Genomic DNA, 24,667 nt, shown 5'->3' on the forward strand with positions numbered 1-24,667 from the left:
GTGAGAATACCACGACATTTGGCGCCCACCGTGGGGCGGTACTATGCTACCGTGCTGCTGCTGGTTTCGAAGTCCGGGCGGGACCATCTTCGTCATCTCCGCCGCGACATCGCCGTCGTCTCTCTGGTAGCGCTCGGGGGCCCGACATCGACATGCCCCCGGAGCGGCCGCGAGGGGCAGCGCGTCCTCGCCGTCTTCATCATCTCTGCTGAGGCGGTTGCGCGGGACCGCGCGTCCTCGTCGGCAGCCTCGGCTCCATCCACCTCGCTCTCCTCTCCGCAGATGCTCTGCGCGGCGTACTTCTCTGCCCATGCTCATCCGTACACGCATTCGCTCCTCCACATCCATCTTGGTGAGCTAGCTAGATGCAAGTCAAAGTATGGTCAAACCATAGCCATACATGCCTCGTACACTTCTCAAACTCATAGCCCAGATAATAGTTAGACACAAGCTGGATAATGCCCAGGCATTGCGTGTGCGCAGGCCATGCACTAGCTCGCCTCCGCCCTTCTACGCTCGCGCGGGCACGCAGTCGCGCCGCCCTGGCCACCTGCTCCACAGCGCCCGTGCGCACAGCTGCGGTCCCTGCCCCGCTGTTGCCTCCCGTGGCTTCCCTCGCTGCGCGCGAGCACCGGCCGCTCCTCCGCCTGGCTCTCCCTCCTCCAACGCGCCCGGCCGCACTATTCTGCTCCGCGCTCGCGCGCCTCCACCGTTGGCTTGCCTCGTCCCCGCACTCCCATGCGCCCCGCGAGCCGCGCCGCCCCCGCGCACCGGCACTTCCTGCCTCGTGCTCAGCCGCGGAGCCCTGCACCCGCTTCACGCACATCGCCTCCTGCGGATCTCATCCGAGGCCGCCCCAACCTGCGCGCGCGTCGCCACCCGCTCTACCACGCGTAAGTCGCTCGCCCGCGTCAGCACGTCACACGTTCCCGGCTCCCGCGCTCACCGGCTTCCCCACAGCCCGGCATGCCGGCTTCGCCTCATCCGGTCGGCTCCGCCCGCCTCCTCGCGCCAGCTCCGGGTCGCCTCCACAAGCCCTGCCGCATCCGTCCCCAAGCCCAGCCGGGTCCGGCTCCCTCCGCCAGCCGGCCTCCCGCACGCTCGCGGGTCGGGTCGGCCACCCCGTGCACCAGCTGGATCACTTGCCGCCTCGCCCAGCAAGCCTCCCACACGACGAGCTGGCCGGCTTCCCCGACCCCGCGCCGGCCTCACTCGCCCACGGCCGGGTCGCCCGCTCGCCGCCTTGTGCGATCGGCTTCATGCGCATGCTCAGGCTCTCGCGCTCTGCTTCGGCCGACTCCCCAAAAGAAAGAAGAGAGTGAGGTGGGGGCCGGCTGCTCACAAAGGGCCGACTGGTGGAAAAGCAAAGGGCCGACTGGTGGAAAAGCAAAGGGCCGAGTGCCAGGCCGGCTGAAAAAAGAGAGAAAGGAGAGAGATGTGCGTTCGAGTGCACGCGGCCGGCTGAAATTGGCGTCAGACTGCCCGCACCCGGCTGAAAATTGAGTCTGACTGCCAGATGTGCTCCCGACCGCCTGCTGTAAAGAAGGTGTTGGCCGCCTGCCGGCTGCAAAGAGTCCGACTGCTGAGTCGGAGTCCGGCTGTCTAGTCGGATAAAAAAGAAATGTTCGTCCGGCTGTACCCACAGCCAGACAAAGAGAAGAAGAAAAAAGAATCAACTCCAACAAAGAAGACATAGTAGTTGCCAGGAGATCCGGACCGACTGCTCAGCAGTCACCCAGATCTCGGGGGCTACACCCAGCGGGTGCGCTAACGCGCCCCCGCAAAGAAGAAGACAAAGTAGTTGTCGGGAGATCCGGCCCGAATGCTCAGCAATCGACCCGAATCTCGGGGCTACACCCAGTGGGTGCGCTGACGCGCCCCCACGGAAGATTGCAGACAAGAGAAGAGTTTTGTCCGGCTGTCAGTAGCCGGCAGAGAAAAAAAAGAAGAAAAGGGCGCTGCAAGATGCCTCGCCGCCTGGCCAGTCGAGCCTGACCGGCCGGGACCCCTTCGAGCACCCGGAGGCTCAAAGGCTGCACCCAGCGGGTGCGCCGGCGCGCTCAGCAAGCATTGAGCCGCGCCGGCTGTCTTCAGCAAACTCTGCCTCGGCTACACGAAAATCAATGTGAGCTCCTCACCCGCATATTTTTGCATCGCAAGAGCATGGATAACCCCGAGCGATGCCCGGGGGCTATCTCCGCATTTCATTACAGTTGCATCATTGATTCACCCCGGCGCCAACCAGAGTTGGCCCAGGGGCTGGCCGCTTGGCCTGAGATGTTAGTTCCCGCAGACGGCTTAGTAGCGTGCACGGTACCAAAAGCCCACTCTTAGTCACAGACCGCAGAGCGGCTGTCCAACTAGCAAGAGTGAACGCTGGAGGCCACCCATGCGAAAAACGTCCGGGAAGAAAAACAGATCGGGCGATCCGGCCGTTTCCTTCACGAGTATCTGTTCGGTCGAATCTGCTCCTAGACACTAAGTACTGTACACTCCGCTTCGCGGCCCACTCTCAGCCACAGACCACAGAGCGGCTGTCCGGCAAGCAAGAGCACAAGCCAAAAAGCAGAGGGAACACAAAAAAGATTAAGGGGGCTCAGACAAAACTGAGTCAGCACCCTCCGCATAAAACTTGCAATGCTTAAAGCAAACATTTGATATATCTGCATGGACTAACTTTGTCTTTTTCATGATCATTTCCATGAACACTTGCCAAAAAACCTCTGCCCAACTTTGCCAAGTTGCCCGGAGGCTTGGGGGCTACTGTCGGAGTAATTGGACACGGATACCCCGAAGACGGCAAGACAAGAATTCAAGACATCGGGGCTAGCAAAGCCCCTCAGTCCAACTACCTGGCCGGCGGCTGACTGCTGGCTGCTGGCTGCTGACTGCTCCACCAAGTCGACTGCTGGTTGCCGACTGCTCCACCAAGCCGACTGCTGGCTGCCGACTGCTCCACCAGGCCGACTGCTGGCTGCCGACTGCTCCACCAGGCCGACTGCTGGCTGCCGACTGTTGGCTGCCGACTGCCGGTTGCTGACTGCTCCACCAGGCCGACTACTGGATGCCGACTACTCCACCAGGCCGACTGCTGGCTGCCGACTCCTCCACCAGGCCGACTGCTGGCTGCCGACTCCTCCGCCAGGCCGACTGCCCGAAGTCAACTGCAGCCTGACGAGACACCGATGGGACGACCATACCGTGATGTCATCTACAGTGTATTGTGTCTCCTGGGTACTGATTTATAAAGTACCCCAGGGAACAAGCATGACATGCACCATGCCTAGACCATGCCACTACATAGCTTGGTTTGTAAGCTACCCAAGGTAGCTTACAACCAACGCTACCACCACCCATGCCTACCACTATATAAGCTAGCTCCATCCATCCATCAGGAGGAGCCTCACGCATGCATGCTAGCTAGCAAGACAGCTAGCTAGCACACACACACATGCATGGCCACTAGTTCATACGGCCACTCGGCCATGGGCACGCATGCCCGAGATACAGCTCTAGGAGCATCTCTGTACCAGATATACCACATATACTCAGACATGCAGGAGTAGGGGTGTTATCTCTCCGGAGAGCCCCGAACCTGGGTAAACTAGCGCGTGATACTCGCATACCCGTCCCTGGATATTCCGGCAGTAGTCTTGCCCTCACATGAAGCCACCTTGTGGCATATGTCATCTTGCACCCCCCCCCATGAGAATACTACGACAGCGTGGAAGGCAAGCTTGGCGACCAAATATGTAGATTTCTTTCTTTGTAAGTGACCTTGTGTAACCCTAGATCCTCCCGGTGTCTATATAAACTGGAGGACTTAGTCCGGTGGAGAAACATTATCATAACCATACAAGCTAGGCCTCTAGGGTTTAGCCATTACGATCTCGTGGTAGATCAACTCCTGTAATACTCATATTCATCAAGATCAATCAAGCAGGACATAGGGTATTACCTCCATAGAGAGGGCCCGAACCTGGGTAAAACATTGTGTCCCCTGTCTCCTGTTACCATCGACCTTAGACGCACAGTTCGGGACCCCCTACCCGAGATCCGCCGGTTTTGACACTGACAGTGTCTTGTTTTGTAGTGGCAGGCGCTACTACGAGCATTAGAAAGGTACACGTCAATAACATGTATATCAAATATACCTTTCACTTTGCCATCCTTCTTATCCGCCAAATACTTGGGGCAGTTCCGCTTCCAGTGACCAGTCCCTTTGCAGTAGAAGCACTCAGTCTCAGGCTTAGGTCCATACTTGGGCTTCTTCAGATGAGTAGCAAATTGCTTACTGTTCTTCTTGAAGTTCCCCTTCTTCCCTTTGCCCTTCTTCTTGAAACTAGTGGCCTTGTTAACCATCAACACTTGATGCTGCTTCTTGATTTCTACCTCCGCAGCCTTTAGCATCACGAAGAGCTCGGGAATTGTCTTATCCATCCCTTGCATATTACAGTTCATCACAAAGCTTTTGTAGCTTGGTGGCAGTGATTGAAGAACTCTGTCAATGACACTATCATCAGGAAGATTAACTCCCAGTTGAGTCAAGTGGTTGTGCTACCCAGACATTCTGAGTATATGTTCAATGACAGAACTATTCTCCTCCATATTGCAGCTGTAGAACTTATTGGAGACTTCATATCTCTCAATTCAGGCATTTGCTTGAAATATTAACTTCAACTCTTGGAACATCTCATATGCTCCATGACGTTCAAAACGTCGTTGAAGTCTCGATTCTAAGCCGTAAAGCATGGCACACTGAACTATCGAGTAGTCATCAGCTTTGCTCTGCCAGATGTTCATAACGTCCAGAGTTGCTCCTGCAGTGGGTCTTGCACTTAGCGGTGCTTTCAGGATCTAATTCTTCTGTGCAGCAATGAGGATAATCCTCAAGTTACGGACCTAGTCCGTGTAGTTGCTACCATCATCTTGCAATTTAGCTTTCTCTATGAACGCATTAAAATTCAAGGGAACAGTAGCACGGGCCATTGATCTACAATAACATAGACATGCAAAATACTATCAGGTACTAAGTTCATGATAAATTAAAGTTCAGTTAATCATATTACTTAAGAACTCCCACTTAGATAGACATCTCTCTAGTCATCTAAATGATCACGTGATCCACATCAACTAAACCATGTCCGATCATCACGTGAGATGGAGTAGTTTTCAATGGTGAACATCACTAAGTTGATCATATCTACTATATGATTTGCGTTCGACCTTTCGGTCTCAGTGTTCCGAGCCCATATCTGCATATGCTAGGCTCGTCAAGTTTAACCTGAGTATTCTGCGTGTGCAAATCTGGCTTGCACCCGTTGTATGTGAACATAGAGCTTATCACACCCGATTATCACGTGGTGTCTTGGCACGATGAACTGTAGCAATAGTGCATACTCAGGGAGAACACTTATACTAATTTAGTGAGAGATCATCTTATAATGCTACCGCTGCACTAAGCAAAATAAGATGCATAAAAGATAAACATCACATGCAATCAAAATAAGTGATATGATATGGACATCATCATCTTGTGCCTTTGATCTCCATCTCTAAAGCACAGTCATGATCACCATCGTCACCGGCTTGACACCTTGATCTCCATCGTAGCATCGTTGTCGTCTTGCCAACTATTGCTTCTACGACTATCGCTACCGCTTAGTGATAAAGTAAAGCAATTACATGGCGATTGCACTTCATACAATAAAGCGACAACCCTATGGCTCCTGTCAGTTGCCGATAACTGTTACAAAACATGATCATCTCATACAACAATTTATACCTCATCACGTCTTGACCATATCACATCACAACATGCCCTGCAAAAATAAGTTAGACGTCCTCTACTTTTTTGTTGAAAATTTTATGTGGCTGCTACGGGCTTCTAGCAAGAACCGTTCTTACCTACACATCAAAACCACAACGATTTTTCGTCAAGTGTGTTGTTTTAACCTTCAACAAGGACCGGGCATAGTCAAACTCGATTCAACTAAAGTTGGAGAAACAGACACCCGCTAGCCACCTGTGTGCAAAGCATGTCGGTAGAACCAGTGTCATGAACGTGGTCATGTAATGTCGGTCCGGGCCGCTGCATCCAACAATACCGCCAAATCAAAGTAAGACGTTGCTGGTAAGCAGTATGACTATTATCGCCCACAACTCTTTGTGTTCTACTCGTGCATATGACATCTACACATAGACCTGGCTCGGATGCCACTGTTGGGGAACGCGGTATTTCAAAAAAAATCCTACGATCATGCAAGATCTATCTAGGAGATGCATAGAAACGATAGGGGAGAGTGTATCCATGTACCCTCGTAGATCGAAAGTGGAAGTGTTTAATAACGCGGTTGATGTAGTCGAACGTCTTCACGATCCAACCGATCCAAGCACCGAACGTACGGCACCTCCGCGTTCAGCACACGTTCAGCTTGATGACGTCCCTCTAGCTCTTGGTCTAGTTGAGGGCGAGGGAGAGTTTCGTCAGCACGACGGCGTGGTGATGGCGATGATGAAGTTACTGGCGCAGGGCTTCGCCTAAGCACTACGACGATATGACCGACGTGTGTAACTGTGGAGGGGGCACCACACACGGCTAAGAGAAGACTTGGTGTGCCTTTGGGGTGCCCCCTCCCACGTATATAAAGGGGGAGGAGAGGTGGTCGGCCCAAGGGGGGCGCGCTATGGGGGGAGACCTACTTGGACTCCCGGTCCAAGTAGGATTCGCCCCCCCCCCTTTCCTATTCCCACTAGGAGAAGGAGTGAAGGAGGAGGAGAAGAGAAGGAAAGGGGGCCCCCCAAACCATAGTCCAATTCGGATTGGGCTTGTGGGGGCGGGCGCCACCACCTGGCCGCCGCCTCCTCTCTCCACTAGGGCCCATGAAGGCCCATTAACTCCTCCGGGGGTTCCGGTAACCCCCGATAATCCGAAAAATGCCATAACCTTTCCAAAACCATCCTGGTGTCCAAACACAACCTTCCAATATATCAATCTTTATGTATCGACCATTTCGAGACTCCGCGTCACGTCCGTGATCTCATCCGAGATTCCAAACAAACTTCGATTCATCAAATCACATAACTCATAATACAAATCGACATCGAACCTTAAGCGTGCGGACCCTACGGGTTCGAGAACTATGTAGACATGATCGAGACACATCTCCAGTCAATAACCAATAGTGGAACCAGGATGCTCATATTGGCTCCTACATAAGATCTTTATCGGGCAAACTGCATAACAACATACGTCGCTCCCTTTGTCATCGGTATGTTACTTGCCCGAGATTCGATCATCGGTATCCTCATACCTAGTTCAATATCGTTACCAGCAAGTCTCTGTACTCGTTCCGTAATGCATCATACCGTGGCTAACTCATTAGACATGTTGCTTGCAAGGCTCATAGTGATGTGCATTACAGAGAGGGCCTAGAGATACCTCTCCGATACACGGAGTGACAAATCCTAATCTCGATCTATGCCAACTCAACAAACACCATTGGAGACACATGTAGAGCATCTTTATAATCACCCAGTTACGTTGTGACGTTTGATAGCACACAAGGTGTTCCTCTGGTATTTGGGAGTTGCATAATCTCATAGTCTGAGGAACATGTATAAGTCATGAAGAAAGCAATAGCAGAAAAACTAAACAATCATTATGCTAAGCTAATGGATGGGTCATGTCCATCACATCATTCTCTAATGATGTGATCCCGTTCATCAAATGACAACACATGTCTATGGTCAGGAAACATAACCATCTTTGATTAACGAGCTAGTCTAGTAGAGGCATACTAGGGATACTCTGTTTGTCTATGTATTCACACATGTACTAAGTTTCCGGTTAAAACAATTCTAGCATGAATAATAAACATTTATCATGATATAAGGAAATATAAATAACAACTTTATTATTGCCTCTAGGGCATATTTCCTTCAATCCCCTCTTTCGTCTTTGTTCATCAATAACTTTACTTGAGGCTATATTTTTATTCACCACATGATATGTGTTTTTCTTGGAGCGGCATTTTCTTTTATTAGGTTTTGCTTGCTGTTTGCATAAAGTGCTTAAGATCTGAAATTCTTAAATGTTAGAGAGTCTTCACATAGTTACATAATTATTCGACTTCTCATTGATCTTCACTTACATCTTTTGGAGTAGTTTATCTTGTGCTCTAGTGCTTCACTTATATCTTTTTAGAGCACGATGGTAGTTTTATTTTGTAGAAATTTATGAACTCTCATGCTTCACTTATATTATTTTGAGAGTCTCTAAACGGCATGGTAATTTTCTTTGGTTATAATTTTAGTCCTAATATGATAGGCATCCAAGAGGGATATAATAAAAACTTTCATATAAAGTGCATTGAATACTATGAGAAGTTTGATTCCTTATGATTGTTTTGAGATATGAAGATGGTGACATTAGAGTCATGCTAGTGAGTAATTGTGAATTTGAGAAATACTTGTGTAGGTTTGTGAGTCCCATAACATGCACGTATGGTGAACCGTTATGTGATGAAGTCGGAGCATGATTTATTTATTGATTGTCTTCCTTATGAGTGGCGGTCAGGGATGAGCGATGGCCTTTTCCTACCAATATATCCCCCTAGGACCATGCGCATAGTACTTTGTTGCGATGACTAATAGATTTTTGCAATAAGTATGTGAGTTCTTTATGACTAATGTTGAGTCCATGGATTATACGCACTCTCACCCTTCCACCATTGCTAGCCTATCTAGTACCGCACAACTTTCGCCGGTACCATAAACTAACCATTTACCTTCCTCAAAACAGCCACCATACCTACCTATTATGGCATTTCCATAGCCATTCCGAGATATATTGCCATCCAACTTTCCACCATTCCATTTATTATGACATACATCATCATTGTCATATTGCTTTGCATGATCATGTAGTTGACATCGTATTTGTGGCAAAGCCACCTTTCATAATTCTTTCATACATGCCACTCTAGATTCATTGCACATCCTGGTACACCACCGGAGGCATTCATATAGAGTCATATTTTGTTCTAAGTATCGAGTTGTAATTCTTGAGTTGTAAGTAAATAAAAGTGTGATGATCTTAATTATTAGAGCATTGTCCCATGTGAGGAAAGGATGATGGAGACTATGATTCCCCCACAAGTCGGGATGAGACTCCGGACGAAAAAAAAGGAGGCCAAAAAAAGATAAGGCCCAAAAAATGAGAGAAAAGAGAGAAGGGGAAATGCTACTATCCTTTTACCACACTTGTGCTTCAAAGTAGCACCATGATCTTTATGATAGAGAGTCTCCTATGTTGTCACTTTCATATACTAGTGGGAATTTTTTATTATAGAACTTGGCTTGTATGTTCCAATGATGGACTTCCTCAAATTGCCATAGGTCTTTGTAAGCAAGTGAGTTGGATGCACACCCACTTAGTTTCCTTTTGAGCTTTCATAAACTTATAGATCTAGTGCATCAGTTGCATGGCAATCCCTACTCACTCACATTGATAACTATTAATGGGCATCTCCATAGCCCATTGATATGCCAAGTTGATGTGAGACTATCTCCCTCTTTCTGTCTTCTCCACAACCACCATATTCTATTCCACCTATAGTGCCATGTCCATGGCTCACGCTCATGTATTGCGTGAAAGTTGAAAAGGTTTGAGAACATCAAAAGTATGAAACAATTGCTTGGCTTGTCATCGGGGTTGTGCATGATTTGAGTATTTTGTGTGATGAAGATGGAGCATAGCCAGACTATATGATTTTGTAGGGATAAGCTTTCTTTGGCCATGTTATTTTGAGAAGACATAATTGCCTTGTTAGTATGGTTGAAGTATTATTGTTTTTATGTCAATTTTAAACTTTTGTTTTGAATATTATGGATCTGAATATTCTTTCCACAATAAATAAAATTACATGAATAAATATGTTAGGTAGCATTCCACATCAAAAATTCAATTTTTATCATTTACCTACTCGAGGACGAGCAGGAATTAAGCTTGGGGATGCTTGATACATCTCCAACATATCTATAATTTTTTATTGTTCCATGCTATTATATTATCAATATTGGATGTTTTATATGCATTTATATGCTATTTTATATGATTTTTGGGACTAACCTATTAACCTAGAGCCCAGTGTCAGTTTCTGTTTTTTCCTTGTTTTTGAGTTTTACAGAAAAGGAATATCAAACGGAGTCCAAATGACCTGAAAATTTACAGAGATTTTTTATGGAACAAAAGAAGCCCCGGAAGCAAAAGAGTTGGGCCAGAAGAGCCACGAGGCCTCCACAAGGGTGGAGGGCGCGCCCAACCCCCTAGGGCGCGCCCTCCGACCTTGTGGTTGACTCGTGGACCCCCCCTGACTTGTTCTCGAAGCCAAAAATTCCTATAAATATAGAAACCCCCAAAAATTAACCTAGATCGGGAGTTCCGCCACCGCAAGTCTCTGTATCCACCAAAAACCAATCGGGACCCTATTCCGGCACCCTGTCGGAGGAGGAAATCATCACCGGTGGCCATTATCGGTGTCAAAACTGGTGGATCTCGGGTAGGGGGTCCCGAACTGTGCGTCTAAGGCTGATGGTAACAGGAGGCGGGGGACACAATGTTTACCCAGGTTCGGGCCCTCTCGATGGAGGTAATACCCTACTTCCTGCTTGATTGATCTTGATGATATGAGTATTACAAGAGTTGATCTATCACGAGATCGTAGAGGCTAAACCCTAGAAGCTAGCCTATGATTATGATCGTTGTTGTCCTACGGACTAAACCCTCCGGTTTATATAGACACCGGAGGGGGCTAGGGTTACACAGAGTTGGTTACAAGGGAGGAGATCTACATATCCGAACTGCCAAGCTTGCCTTCCACGCAAAGGAGAGTCCCACCCGGACACGGGATGAAGTCTTCAATCTTGTATCTTCATAGTCCAACAGTCCGGCCAAAGTATATAGTCCGGCTGTCCGAGGACCCCCTAATCCAGGACTCCCTCAGTAGCCCCTGAACCAGGCTTCAATGATGATGAGTCCGGCACGCAGATTGTCTTTGGCATTGCAAGGCGGGTTCCTTCTCCGAATACTCCATAGAAGATTTTGAACATAAGGATTGTGTCCGGCTCTGTAAAACAAATTCCACATACCACCGTAGAGAGTATAATATTCCACAAATCTAATCTGCTGACAACCTTTCATAACGTGACATCCTGCCGTGGTCTGGTCATTACGAACCGTTTTTCCAAGCCCGCCATTGCACGTGTTGCGAGGTAGTTTTATTGGCACGTCTTGTCAGAGCAGAGATCGTGTTCCCCTTATCACGGGATTCTCATCAATATGGGTGTGGGTAACCCAATCGTGCTTGTTAGTATGACTCCTCGATTTTAGGCAAGTTCCAAACGGTCACGCAGAGGATGCTTGGTATTCACCCTTTTTATAAAGGGGCCAAGGCCTGTCCTTTTCTTCTCGCGCTCGATCCTTCCCTTCCCCCACCTCGAGTTCCAACATCCAAGGCTCAGGCTAAGCGCTTTGGACCTTCAACCATGTCCGGATCCAACCTTCAAGGTCGGTGGATGGCCTCCTCTATCACAAAGGAGGACAGCAAGAAGCTAAGGGAAGCCAGGTATCTGAACGCCAAAATCTTGCACAGGCTGCCTGCTCAAGGGCAGGTCATCCCCACTCCCGAACCCAACGAAACTGTCGTATTTGTTTCCCATTTCCTCCGAGGACTAGGCTTTAGTCTGGATCCCTTTGTTAGAGGGCTCATGTTCTATTACGGGCTCAATTTCCATGATCTAGCTCCAAATTCCATCCTTCACATCTCGTCGTTTATCGTCGTGTGTGAGGCTTTCCTATGCATCACCCCACACTACGGCTTATGGCTCAAGACCTTCAATGTGAAGCCGAAGACGATCGATGGGCGACACACAGAATGCGGAGGTGCCATAATAAGCAAAGGCGCCGATGCTCTATGGCCAAAGGGTTCCTTCCCGGAGGTGTCCAACTTATGGCAGCAGGAGTGGTTTTACATCACAGCTCCCCGAAGTATGAAGTGGGCAGCTGCCCCCGCCTTCCACTCGGGCCCTTTGCCGCACGTGGTGTCATGGGTCAACAAGGGGCTAGAGTGGGGACCAGTTAATGACGTGCTGACATTGCAAAGTCGCATGCGAGATCTCCTCAAGAGGGATGTCAGTCTTGTCAAGGTAATGTAAGTTATGCTAGTTCATCGGGTCCTGCCATGCCAGTGTCGATCTCTCTGTATGTGGGAGTTCAACCCGGAAGGACTGCGAACTATTCAGCAATTCTTCTGTGTGACGCTCGAAGAGATGTATGGATTGTTCTTCGGATCGCGAATAAAGTGTCCGGACACCACTGAGGATGCGGGTCTCAACTGCAACCATCTAGATACCCACGTAAGTAATTCTGTGGCCGAACATGTTGTCTTTTTATTTGTCACAACATCATTCTAAAAAAATCGCTCTCGGTCAGGAGTGGATAAGAAAGGCGAAGATGATCAGGTGTTCGGCCCCCCTTCCCGAAGGCTCACCGGATCCTGTAGTAGCCAGGATGCTTGAGCACACACCTTATCAAGTGCCATCAGGGGAAGATAAAGGGAGGAATAAAGAAGTCGAAAGTGGGCTCCATGCATTACTCATCCAAACCGGGGGAATTCGTGTCTCCGCGAAGGAGGATAATCGGGGAGAAGAATCTAGAATCCCCTCTCCCCAAGGAAGGAAAAGGACCGCCTCTGAAGACTTGGAAACAAAGGTTTCCAAACAAGGGAAGAAACCTTCGCCAAGGGGCCCTGCCCCAGAGGGTGTCCTTACCACACAGTGCCCGCAAGGGGGGCAGCCCTCCACCGAGCTGTAAGTGAACAAGAGTAATTTTGGCAAATATATCCTGCTTTATCTCCAAGGACAATAACTGAGACATATATCTTGTAGTCCGACTCGTAGCCCTTCTTGACGGAGTTTGTCTTTGGGGGATCTTCTTCCAGAGATGATGGAGAGTGAAACGCCTCCTCCTGTCTCCCCGCCTCCTGGGGCGGACGACCCTGAGGTGTCATCACAGAGGATTTCTCTTGATCCGCCAAGGCCAGAAGGTGACCCTTCGGCCACCCGAAGTCCGGAGTATTCGGCTCCTAAGGAGAGCAACAGAAAGAGTCTGGGATTGTCCGGTGCACAACCGGACGCATTGCTGGGTCTTTTGGAGCAAGCAGCTATCTCATAGGCGCATCGTACTTTAATGGGTACGGTGGCTGAGAGGATTTCATCCGCCAAAAGTGGGTTGCATGAGGCTTTTACGAGCCTGCTAAGAGGCTTTGAGGTACGCAAAGTAATATATAAATTTTTTGATGGTACCGCACATGCTAGGTGTGCTCTGTACAGATAGTAGCCCATGAGACTCTGGTTGTTGTCCAGAGGCGGCAAACCGAGGATCATAGTCCCAGGTAATGATCGTGGTGCTTTCATGTGCAGGCGGCTGAGGGTCTGGTGGTTGGCCGAGCTGTTGAGTTTGCTGGACTGAGGCGGCAACTTGACGCGGCAGATGCCGACATTGCGCTTGTGAACAAGCGGCTTGACGAGGCACAGGGTATGTATTTTCGGGTGGTCAAAAAATATTAAGAGGAGCATGATGCTAGCATCTATAATATGCTGTGACTACAGATGGAGTTGCCTCCGTGGAGACCCTTCGGGCGGAACTTGCCCGAGCCAAGGAACAAGCCAGGAGAAGTGATGCGGCCGCCCTAAAGGCGGCTGAAGACCTAAGAGCCGAACAAACTGCTCATCGTCAGAGCGAAGGTAAAATAGCCAAGATGGCTGTTGAGCTGAAAGATGCCGCCGGCCGATATGAGCTTCTTGAAAAGGAAAGCCAAGCGAAAGCGGCTGACCTGAAGAAAGCCATGGAAGCAGCCAAGGAAACCCGCTCTGAAATCAGAGCAGCGAAGGAGGAGCTCTGACATGCCGGAGATATCATGGCTGGGAAGCCCTTTTTGTTGCGGTTTAAGTTCGAAGATCCGAAGTATGCCCTCTGGATCAATTATGGAGTGTTGTAGACGCGTATTCGGACTTGGCAATGAGTGTTGCTGATGCGACTGAGTTTTTCAAAGATCAGAAAGATCATGAAGTGGAAAGTTTGTTCTGGTCGCAGTTTAGTGCTCCAACGCGTCCGCTGCTATTAAATGAACAAATGGCCGAGTGGGCCGAGCTCCATAGGTTGTCCGGACTTGCCATGAGGTCTGTCGTGGATCATCTTTGGCCGAAGGGACCAAGGCCGAATAGTTATTTTGGTTTAGTGCAGCGATTCCTTGGTGTTGTGGCGCATCGACGTTGTAAAGAGGTCGGCGTGCATAGAGGGTGCGTGGATGGCCCTTGCCCGTGTTAGGACATACTGGGCAGAGTTGGAGGCCACCGCTATTGCAACCCGGGATCCGGCCGTAGGCCAGGTCCCGGCTGAGCACTATTTTGAAGAAGTCCTAGAAGGCGCTCGTTTAATAGAGGCTCAGTGCTCGAAGAGTATCATGTTTGAGTGACATGTATCCCAATTGTAAAAACAATGCTATTTGGGTTATAAGGGCTGTGTTTATACTTTTGCCTGAAAGTATTATGATGTCTCCTGTGCGGCCGTTTATGTATGTATATAACCTGAAAGTTTGCAGTCATCGGCTTCAGCCCCCACGCACATAATGTGGGGGTATTTGGAAAAGCGCGTATTCACACTTGACCCAACGTCTTGGTCCATTAAGGAGGTGAAAGCGCGGCGAACAAGGCAATCGGACTATATAGCTTTAACACTTTTACTTAGCCATAGGAGTTTGACGGTGGGGCTACTATATAGCCCCTGGTACTTCCGCGCTCATCTGAACACGGTGCGTGTACATACATGACCGGGAAACCGGTCCTTCGTTAATGCGGAGGAATCGCGAAGATTCCGCTGAGTCATCGAGTGGTTGACCAGTCTCGCGCTTTATCACGACAGTCAGTTTTCGGCTTTCTCTACTGAGGTGCTCATCCAGATGAACCAGGGCACAATCGCAGTAGTTCTCCCGGTGCCACCTTAGCCGATAGAGCAGAACATAAGGTAGCAAAACACGGGTGACGGTGTCCTGGACTAGGGGGTACTCATCTGGTTTGCCCCGTCTTCGGAGATGCACCTTTGAAGGACTCCAGTAGCGCTTTTTTTGTACAATTCTCCCTCATGGACCCTGTAGGCCTTGGATCGCCGCACTATGCAGCGTGCCTCACTTTGGTCCTCCTGAAGTTCCTATCTAGTTAGGTAGGCCAAGAATGGTTCTATCCACGGGGCAATAATGGCCATTATTTCCTGGGCTGAATGTGTTATTTCGGTGGCGGAGCCTCCGATTGTGTCAGAGAGTTCGGTATCAGGTATTTTGGCCGGGTCCAGACTGTTGTTACCGGTGTCCCCTTCCCATGCTACGGATGGCTTGAAGAGCCTTTCCAGAAATATGTTGGGAGGGACCGCGTCGCGTTTTGCGCCGATGCGGGCGAGGATATCCGCCGCCTGATTGTTTTCCCGAGCCACATGGTGAAATTCGAGCCCCTCGAACCGAGCTGGCATTTTTAAGATGGCATTGCGATAAGCTGCCATTTTTGGATCCTTGGCATCAAAGTCTTCATTTATTTGGGATATCGCGAGGTTCGAACCCCCGCGCACCTCTAGGCGTTGAATGCCCATGGATACTGCCATCCGGAGACCATGTAGAAGGGCCTCATATTCGGCTGCGTTGTTGGAGTCCGTATACATTATCTGTAGTACGTATTGGATGGTATCTCCTGTTGGGGACGTCAAAACGACGCCAGCCCCCAGACCAGCCAATATTTTGGAGCCGTCGAAGTGCATGATCCAGTTTCAATATGTGTCGTACTCTTTACGGAGTTCGGCTTCTGTCCACTCAGCGACGAAGTCATCCAAAACTTGCGACTTAAGAGCTCGCCGTGGCTTGTAAGCTATGTCGAGCGGGAGGAGTTCAATGGACCATTTGGCAATCCGGCCTGTCGCGTCGCGGTTGTTTATAATATTGTTAAGTGGTACTTCCGAGGCTACCATTATCGAACACTCTTGAAAGTAGTGTCGCAGCTTCCGGGATGCCATAAATACCGCGTACGCTATCTTTTGATAATGCAGGTACTGTGATTTGCATGGAGTAAGGACAGTGGACACATAGTAAACCGGTTTTTGAAGGGGGGAATTTGTGTCCGTCCATTAAGAGGGCCCGAACTTGGGTAAACATCGTGTCCCCCGCCTCCGATCGTCATGTTCGGACAAGGGCCTTCATCAACACTAACTCCGATCTCTATCAAAATCATGGAGGAATCATCCATGGAGCTCGAGGGCTCAACGTCAACATTGCCCTCGGGCGACCGTGCTGTATTTTTGGACAGCGAACGCTTATCCGCCGTCACCGCCTCCTCAAGTGTCGTTTTAATGATCGCTTCGGTGGAACCGTGTGGAATCGAGTCTACAACAACCCTGGAAAATTTCGTCGAGTTCCGATGGAAGAATCTCTGACAATCTACGATATACTGGAGCCCTGTCAAATCTGGACGAGAATCTAGATGAGTTTCGGGCGTGGTGTCCGACTTCTAGCTCGGACGTCCTTTGGAAGATCCAACCGTTGATCTGCTACGGAATTCCTATATCTACCATCCCTCAAAATTTCAGCTCGATCCGACCGTCCAAACTCTGGGAACCTTCCGATTAGTGCATCACTTTTCGGATCTGTTTTCTGCGCGAAAACGAATCCGACCCGAGTTCATCTTTTTTATGAACGGGATTTCGGACATCCTTTTCAAAGGAAGTTTTGTATGGGGTATTGTGTTTTGTTCCCGAACACATCCCACTAACTATAAAAAATTTTGAACATAATCTTCAACATCATGCTGGTGTCAAACCAGTTCGGCAATATTGCTCCACGGCTGCCGACCTACGCTAGACGTGTCGTCACTTTGTTGAGCCGATCTCAACTTCTTTGGATCATCATCTCAGCAAGCCGAACAAGAGTCCGGCATTGCGAAGGATAGATCATCACCAACATCGCCGCCCCATGGATTACACAGAGCGGGCATACCGGCATCGCCGCACGGTCACTTCATCAAGCTGGCATCGACCACGTCACGACATGCATCGGCAGGGCCGCACTGTTGCTTCTTCAAGCCGGTGTCCATCACGCCGACCTACTTCGACTCATCGGCTGCCATCAAGGCTTCGACATCTCGACTGGACCGGGGGCTTCGCCATATCTTCATCAACCTATACTCTGGAGACTTCGGCGTCACTAGCCGACCAGCTCCGTCACGTTAGCTGGACCGAGGGCTTTGCCTCGGCGAGCCAACCTTTGCCAGCATCACCGTGCTGTCGCTTTATCGCCCATCAAGCAATGGTGCGCGGATCGAGTCCCAATTTTGGGAATCACCTTTCTTCGGATTGCTACAACAAATAAACCAGGTGCTATCAATCCTAGTATTTTTTGCTTGTTTGGGTTCATTTTTCCCAAAGAATTATTACTCTGGTTTGTCCATCATATGTACGTAGGTCTATCAAATGGTGGCCGCATTAACGACGATCGCATGGTGGTTCGGTCAAGTTTCCGTACATAGTCCGGCGAACGCTGCATCTGGAACTCGGACTGACCTGTGAATTCAGGCTTTGCCGCACCTTTACCGCATCACGCTGACACCCTGCATCCACATTGACTTCGGCGCCAGGCCATATTTCTTTCATTACTCACTTTGCATAAATTATTTATTATGCAACAATTTTTTTATTATTATTACTATTATCTCCGGTTTGCACTATTTTTTGTGCACAGGAAAATGATCTAGTCGGACTATATCCTTTGGTGTCACCTCGGCTGGACGGGGGGGCTTCGTCAACACTTCATTACCCCATGCCGGGGACTTCGGCATCACTCTGCCGGCCTGCATTGACCGTGCTATGTCACAACTTCGGAGTGCCAAGTTCTGTGCTCCGCCACCTCGGGACCGGCTTGGGGGATGGAACCTTCTCCCGCATCAAGCTCAGACTACGTCGTCAATACCGAACACATTAACCAGCTAAGTTGCCTTCATGCTCCAAGTTTTAAATTTTTAACTTGTGTTCGGTTCGACCAAGCATTATACCTTTTTGGAAACAAAGTTGCTTGTAAAAATTTCCTTGTCCAAACTTTGTTTGTGATGCACAAATCCAAATACCCGGTTTATTTGGGCGCTTCCTTTATGAAGCTTTTCCTCTTGCATATGATTATACTTGTACGGCTTCATTCCTTGTTCGTGTATTATGCCACAATATGCACCATATTGAATTAAGCGATTTGCAAGCTAGGTTGCCTGGCTCCTGTGCTTACCCCTACGTTCCCGATTGTTCGGCTAGGGAGTAAAGGGAGCACCTCTGCGATTGTCACGACCGGGTCCTCCGAGCTCTGACCTCAGACTGGGTGAAGCCAAAAGCTAGCGCTCTTATTGTTTTCAATCATGGTCGGCACACAACGGAACTCATGAGTATAAAAAATCTACTGCACAAGTCTCATAGCAATAATGAGCACCGAAGAAAGGTATCGGTGGGGGTACTATTTTCTTCGAAGATGCTTCTTACACTTCGTCTGTAATATAGCATAAGTTCCCTGAGCGTGTTTTGTCTGTTACAGCCTTATGGCCCAGTTGCCTGGTTATCGGAAACACTGTCGATATTCTCGACAGGTGGAGTACATAACACTTTTCAATCCCTAACCGAAGAGGGAGAAGCCGATGGTTGGTTAAGACGCGTTTAAAGTTCAGTTGAACAAAGATATGATATAAGTACTTCGGTACATACAATCATTATACATAAAATTCTTTTACCCAAGTCACTTGGGGGCTCTTAAAATTTATATGATCTATTTTATAGTAAATGTGTTTTCTTCTTGGTCGTTGCAAAGTCTTTTTCTATCACTCCTTTTTCGACGTGAGTGTGTGGTCAATAGCCAGATAGCCCATTTTCTCTCTAGTGACCGCTCGAGTTTAGTCGCTAAACTGGTCTAACGAGAAGCACTCCGCCTTCGGGATAGGAGGCTGCAGCCGTAGGTTGACCCGCTTGAAGTCTTGAGATAGGATGTGTCATGTTAAAGCACGACAGAAGTACTTTTTTTCTAAGACCAATTTTCAGATTGGCACCAAACACTTGATATTGTTCGGGCGTCAGGTTTTCACTGACGTTTTTTGGTTTTCCAAGCCTATGACACTTTTAAACTATTTGTTTGTTTTCAGCACAAGTCTCGCAGTGCAACGCCGGACACCTTTCGATATTCGGCAAAAACATTCTCGGATATTGCTATATATGCATCAGTTTCGAATTGTGTCTTCGGTCAATACTTGGGTTGCCCGGCTCCTGCGCTTGCCTCCTACGTTCCGCTTTGTTTGGCTAGGCGTGCAAAGGGAGAACCACTGCGATTGTGCTTCCAGCTCACATGGTTAAGCACCTCAGTGGAGAAAGCCGAAAACTGACTGTCACAATAAGCGTAAACTGGTCAGCGATCCGATGACTATGTTAAATGACGGGCCATTCATAACATTGGCCGAAGTGTTTACGGCTTGACCTCGACTGTCGCCGAACACTACCGGGGGCTAGTAACTGGCCTCCCAGACTAAATCCTCAATATTTTGCTCTTACATTAGGGCTGAGGTTTCATGATCATGCTTAGCATGACAACCCAAAGAAAGGAATCGATAGCAGGACTATTTTCTTTGGAAGACATTTCTTATGTTAAACAGTAATATAACATATCTCTCTGCCTACCTTTGTTTATAAAACCGTATGGCTAGATTTCCTTGTTTGTCTTGCCCTCATAAAGGCTTTATAAAGTAGGACAAACACTCCTCGGCTACTGGTCGAGGAGGTGGAAGCCGATGGTCGGTCAACAAAGTTTTGTACAATGCGGATCCGAGCATTAATGACGTAAAGTACTTGGATACATAGAGTCATTACACATAATTTGTGATTTTACTATGGATATCGATCCTTAATTCGGCCACCCGTGCCCGCATTAAGGCTCGGGGGCTACTAGGCTTTGGGCTTATTATTTACAAATATTAAAGGGGCACATCGATCCCCTGATCTGGTGTTGCCACCCGACCAGTGTCTCGGGGGCTACTGCATTGCCTGTTCAATGCAGAAAATTTTTAAGTGCAATACAGTTTCCAACGAGATTTTGATCCTCAGGTTGGTCAGCCACACCCAACCTGAGTCTCGAGGACTGAGCATGCCGCTTTTTGTGTCCCGAAGTATTCTGCCGAGCTAGGACTTGATCCTCAGGCCGATTTTACAAATCAACCTCAGTCTCAGTGGCTACTGGGATCAGCGGTCTTACGTCATCCTTCAGGTGCATCTCGGGTTTTAAACTGATACACACCTTGAGGGATACTGGTTATATATCTCGGCAGAGAATAAATTGCACCAATCAAAAATATTCATAAAATATCAGCCCGCTGTCGGGTGGTGCGCCACCTCGGAAGCAGTCCGGCATAAAGCTCGGGCGCTAGCGGCTGGCTCCATAGAGGACATTTCCGGCATTGAGCTCGGCTAAACTCCTTCAACTCTTTTGGACCAAGATGATCTATGACATCTTGGATATAGTCCGGCGTTGGAGCTTGGACACAGTCCGACGTTGGAGCTCGGATACATTTCAGCGTTAGAGCTCGGAAGCAGTCCGGCATTGGTGCTCGGCTGCAAAAGATACCTCGAATGCAGTCCGGCGTTAGAGCTCGGACACAAGAGGAAACTGCCGCCTGGGAACAACTTCAAACCCGAGGTGTGGCATAAAAATAACAAGGCATCGATAAAAGCCGAAAACTTAAAGGGGCTCCTCGGATACCCGACGTGTAAACTCGTCGGATGCACTTCGGCGATCCTCAAGATCGAAGATGAGAAGATTTGTTGAACCAGTTTTCAAGACCGACGACCGAAGATGAAGAACAGTTTGGAAGAATCGAGGAGCGTTCCTAACTTGAAGGCCGGTTCAGGGGGCTACTAACGGTGTCCTGGACTAGGGGGTACTCATCACATCATCTCCCGATCAGTTGGATTGGGCCGAGGACCCCCATGGCCGCATACTCATGGGCCAGTTCGGACAGCTGCCGCATACAAGGAAGATTCCACAAGACTTGGCGATCAAGACAAGGACTCCTCCCCACCGGCGTATTCGGCTAGGACTCTTGTTATCCTAGGCCTATGGTGCATTATATAAACCGAGGCCAGGCTAGTTGATAGAGATATACAACAATCACAACATACAATCATACCATAGGCTAGCTTCTAGGGTTTTAGCCTCTACGATCTCGTGGTAGATCAACTCTTGTAACACTCATATCATCAATATCAATCAAGCAGTACGTAGGGTATTACCTCCATCAAGAGGGCCCGAACCTGGGTAAACATCGTGTCCCCTGCCTCCTATTACCATCGATCCTAGACACACAGTTCGGGACCCCCTACCCGAGATCCGCCGGTTTTGACACCGACAACGAGAGTCGGGCAAACCCAACTATTGACCAAAGACATGATTCGGAGATGATGCATATAAGGCCAAACTCGCGACGCGGAACACTCCCTAAGGTATTTGGACTTTACAACATATACCGGGCTGAGTAACGCCCTCGATTATGAGCCCTTAATCTCCAGGTACTTGCATTAGTCCGACGTGACGAAATGTCAATAACGCCAGCATCCCTTTCAGTTTTGTTGAGTATCTGGAAGGAGTGAAGCAACAAGAGACAGTAAAAAAAGGTTACACAGGGTCTTAATATAAAAAGAAGCCTTTGAGTGGGGCCCTACTGCACGCCTGCGCCTGTGTCTCCGTTGTGCCGTATTCTGGAAGGGTGTAGCACGATGATCATCTATAAAAGAGAAAAACGTAGGTGAAGGTCTTCGTGCGAAAAATTGGTTATTCTTAATGAACCATTAAACTGCAATCTAAATAGGGTCGAGACAAACTGTAGCCCATTTTACATGCTGGAACCCCTAGCACCACCTATGGGGGTGTATCCATCGACCCAACCTCAGGTTTATCTGAGTTGTTACAGCTAGTGGTGCGCCGGACTCGTCTAACCGTGTCCGTGGTCTTGACGACCGATCATTTCATCTGGTTGGAGAGGCTGTTCAGTGATTGGCTGCTAGAGCCACCACGTATTCCTCCTTACGTGAGGAATGCTCTGTGTTTCCGCTAACTATGATGATGCCACGTGGACCGGGCATCTTAAGCTTAAGATAAGCATAATGTTGTACTGCATTAAAACGAGCGAAGGTCGTTCTCCCGAGTAGTGCGTGATGGCCGCTTCAGAATGGAGCGATGTCGAAGGTTAATTCTTCGCTTCGGAAGTTGTCGGGAGAACCGAATACAACCTCTAGTACTAGAGAGCCCGTGCAATGGGCCTCTGGGCAAGGTATTACTCCTTTAAAGCTAGCATTGCTTTGGCTGATTCTTGTCCGGTCTATCCCCATTTTGCGGACGGTGACCTGATATATCAGATTCAGACTACTGTCGCCGTCCATAAGGACTCGGTGAGATGGTATCCGTCAATTATTGGGTCTAGCACCAAGGCAGCCAATCCTCCGTGTCGGATACTAGTCGGGTGATAATCCCCAAGTGCAAGGAATCATCGTAGAAATTTACAAAGCTGGAAGTGATAAGTATGGAGTGTCGAACCCACAAGGAGCTAAAGGTAAGATCAATATTCTCTCAAGCCCTATCTGCCACTGATACGACTCTACGTACACCGAACGTTTGCTTCCAACTAGCAACGAGAAATAAAATAATGTTGTGGGTATGAAGAGGATAACTTTGTATGATATCGGAGAGCTAAAATATAAAAATAGGTGCTGTTATCATAAAGTTAGAATATATTACTAAATATTATAAATAGCGAGTGTGGAATAATGGTGGATCGGTGTGCGGAATTGTCCTAGGCAATTGTTAACAAGACCGGTAATCACTATTGCAGTTTCATATGAGGGAGAGGCATAAGCTAACATACTTTCTATACTTGGATCATATGCATTTATGATTGGAAGTCTAGCAAGCATCCGCAACTACTAAAGATCATTAAGGTAAAACCCAACCATAGCATTAAAGCATCAAGTCCTCTTTATCCCATACGCAACAACCCCCTTACTCGGGGTTGTGTTTCAGTCACGCAACCCACTATAAGCGAATCATAAACGTATTGCAACACCCGCGGGAATCCCTCATGCTTGCGCGACACAGAGGGCACCATATGACAGCACCAAAGTAAAACACACAACTCATACCAATCTAGATCATCAATCAACCCAAAGACAAAGGATATCTACTCAGAACATCATAGGATGGCAACACGTCATTGGATCATAATATGTGGCATAAAGCACCATGTTCAAGTACGGGTTACAGCGGGGTGCGGGAGAGTGGACCGCGTAAAAGAGATGAGGGTGATGATGATGATGGTGATGTTGATGAAGACGATCACCGCGGCGATGATTCCCCTCCCGATGGCACTCCAGTGCCACCGAGAGAGAGGAGGAGAGGTTCTCCCCCTTGTGCTTCCTCCTCCATGGCCTCCCCCCTAGATGGGGAGAGGTTCCCCCTCTGGTCCTTGGCCTTCATGGTGATGATGGCCCCTCCGGGATCCTCCTCCATGCCCTCCGGTGATGATGGCCCCCTCCGGCAGGGTGCCAGAGAGGGCCTAGATTGGTTCTCGGGTGCTACGGAGGCTTCTGGCGGCGGAACTCCCGATCTAGGTTAATTTTCCGAGGTTTCTGTATTTATAGGAATTTTTGGCGTCGGTCTCACGTCAAGGAGGTGCCCGAGGCGTCCACGAGGCAGGGGCCCGTGCCTAGGGGGGTGGGCGCACCCCCACCCTCGTGGACAGCCCGGGACTCTTCTGGCCCAACTCTTTTACTCCGGGGTCTTCTTTTGGTCCACACAAAATCGTCAAAAATTGGCATGTCAATTGGACTCCGTTTGATATTCCTTTTCTGTAAAACTCAAAAACAAGGAAAAAACAGAAACTGGCACTGGGCTCTAGGTTAATAGGTTAGTCCCAAAACCATATAAAATAGCATATAAATGCATATAAAACATCCAAGGTTGGTAATATAATAGCATGAATACTTCATAAATTATAGATACGTTGGAGACATATCAGCATCCCCAAGCTTAATTCCTGCTCGTCCTCGAGTAGGTAAATGATAAAAGAAATAATTTATGAAGTGTGAATGCTAGCAAGTGCATATGTTTCATCAATGATAGTTCCAATCACTTTTTCTAGCATCATTATATATCATAATAGTAGCTCATTTTCATAAAACTTTTCATGATCAAGTAACAAGCTATTCACATGTTAAAGTACAGATCATAAACTCTCTTGAAACTAACAAACTATATTCTCAGTCTTCAAACAATTGCAATTCATCTTACTTTCAGGAAGGGTCTATGTCAGAGCTTTGATTTAGCAAACTCCACATACTCAACTATCATTTAGTCTTTCACAATTGCTGACACTCACGTGATATTTATGAGTTCAAAGTTTTAATCGGGCACAGAGAAAAATAGGGGCTTATAGTTTTGCCTCCCAACGTTTTACCTCAAGGGTAATGTCAACAACAATAGTTCATGAAAACTTACATCCAATTGGA

The sequence above is a fragment of the Triticum dicoccoides genome, chromosome 4A (assembly GCF_002162155.2).
Source record: "Triticum dicoccoides isolate Atlit2015 ecotype Zavitan chromosome 4A, WEW_v2.0, whole genome shotgun sequence".
Taxonomy (NCBI): domain Eukaryota; kingdom Viridiplantae; phylum Streptophyta; class Magnoliopsida; order Poales; family Poaceae; genus Triticum; species Triticum dicoccoides.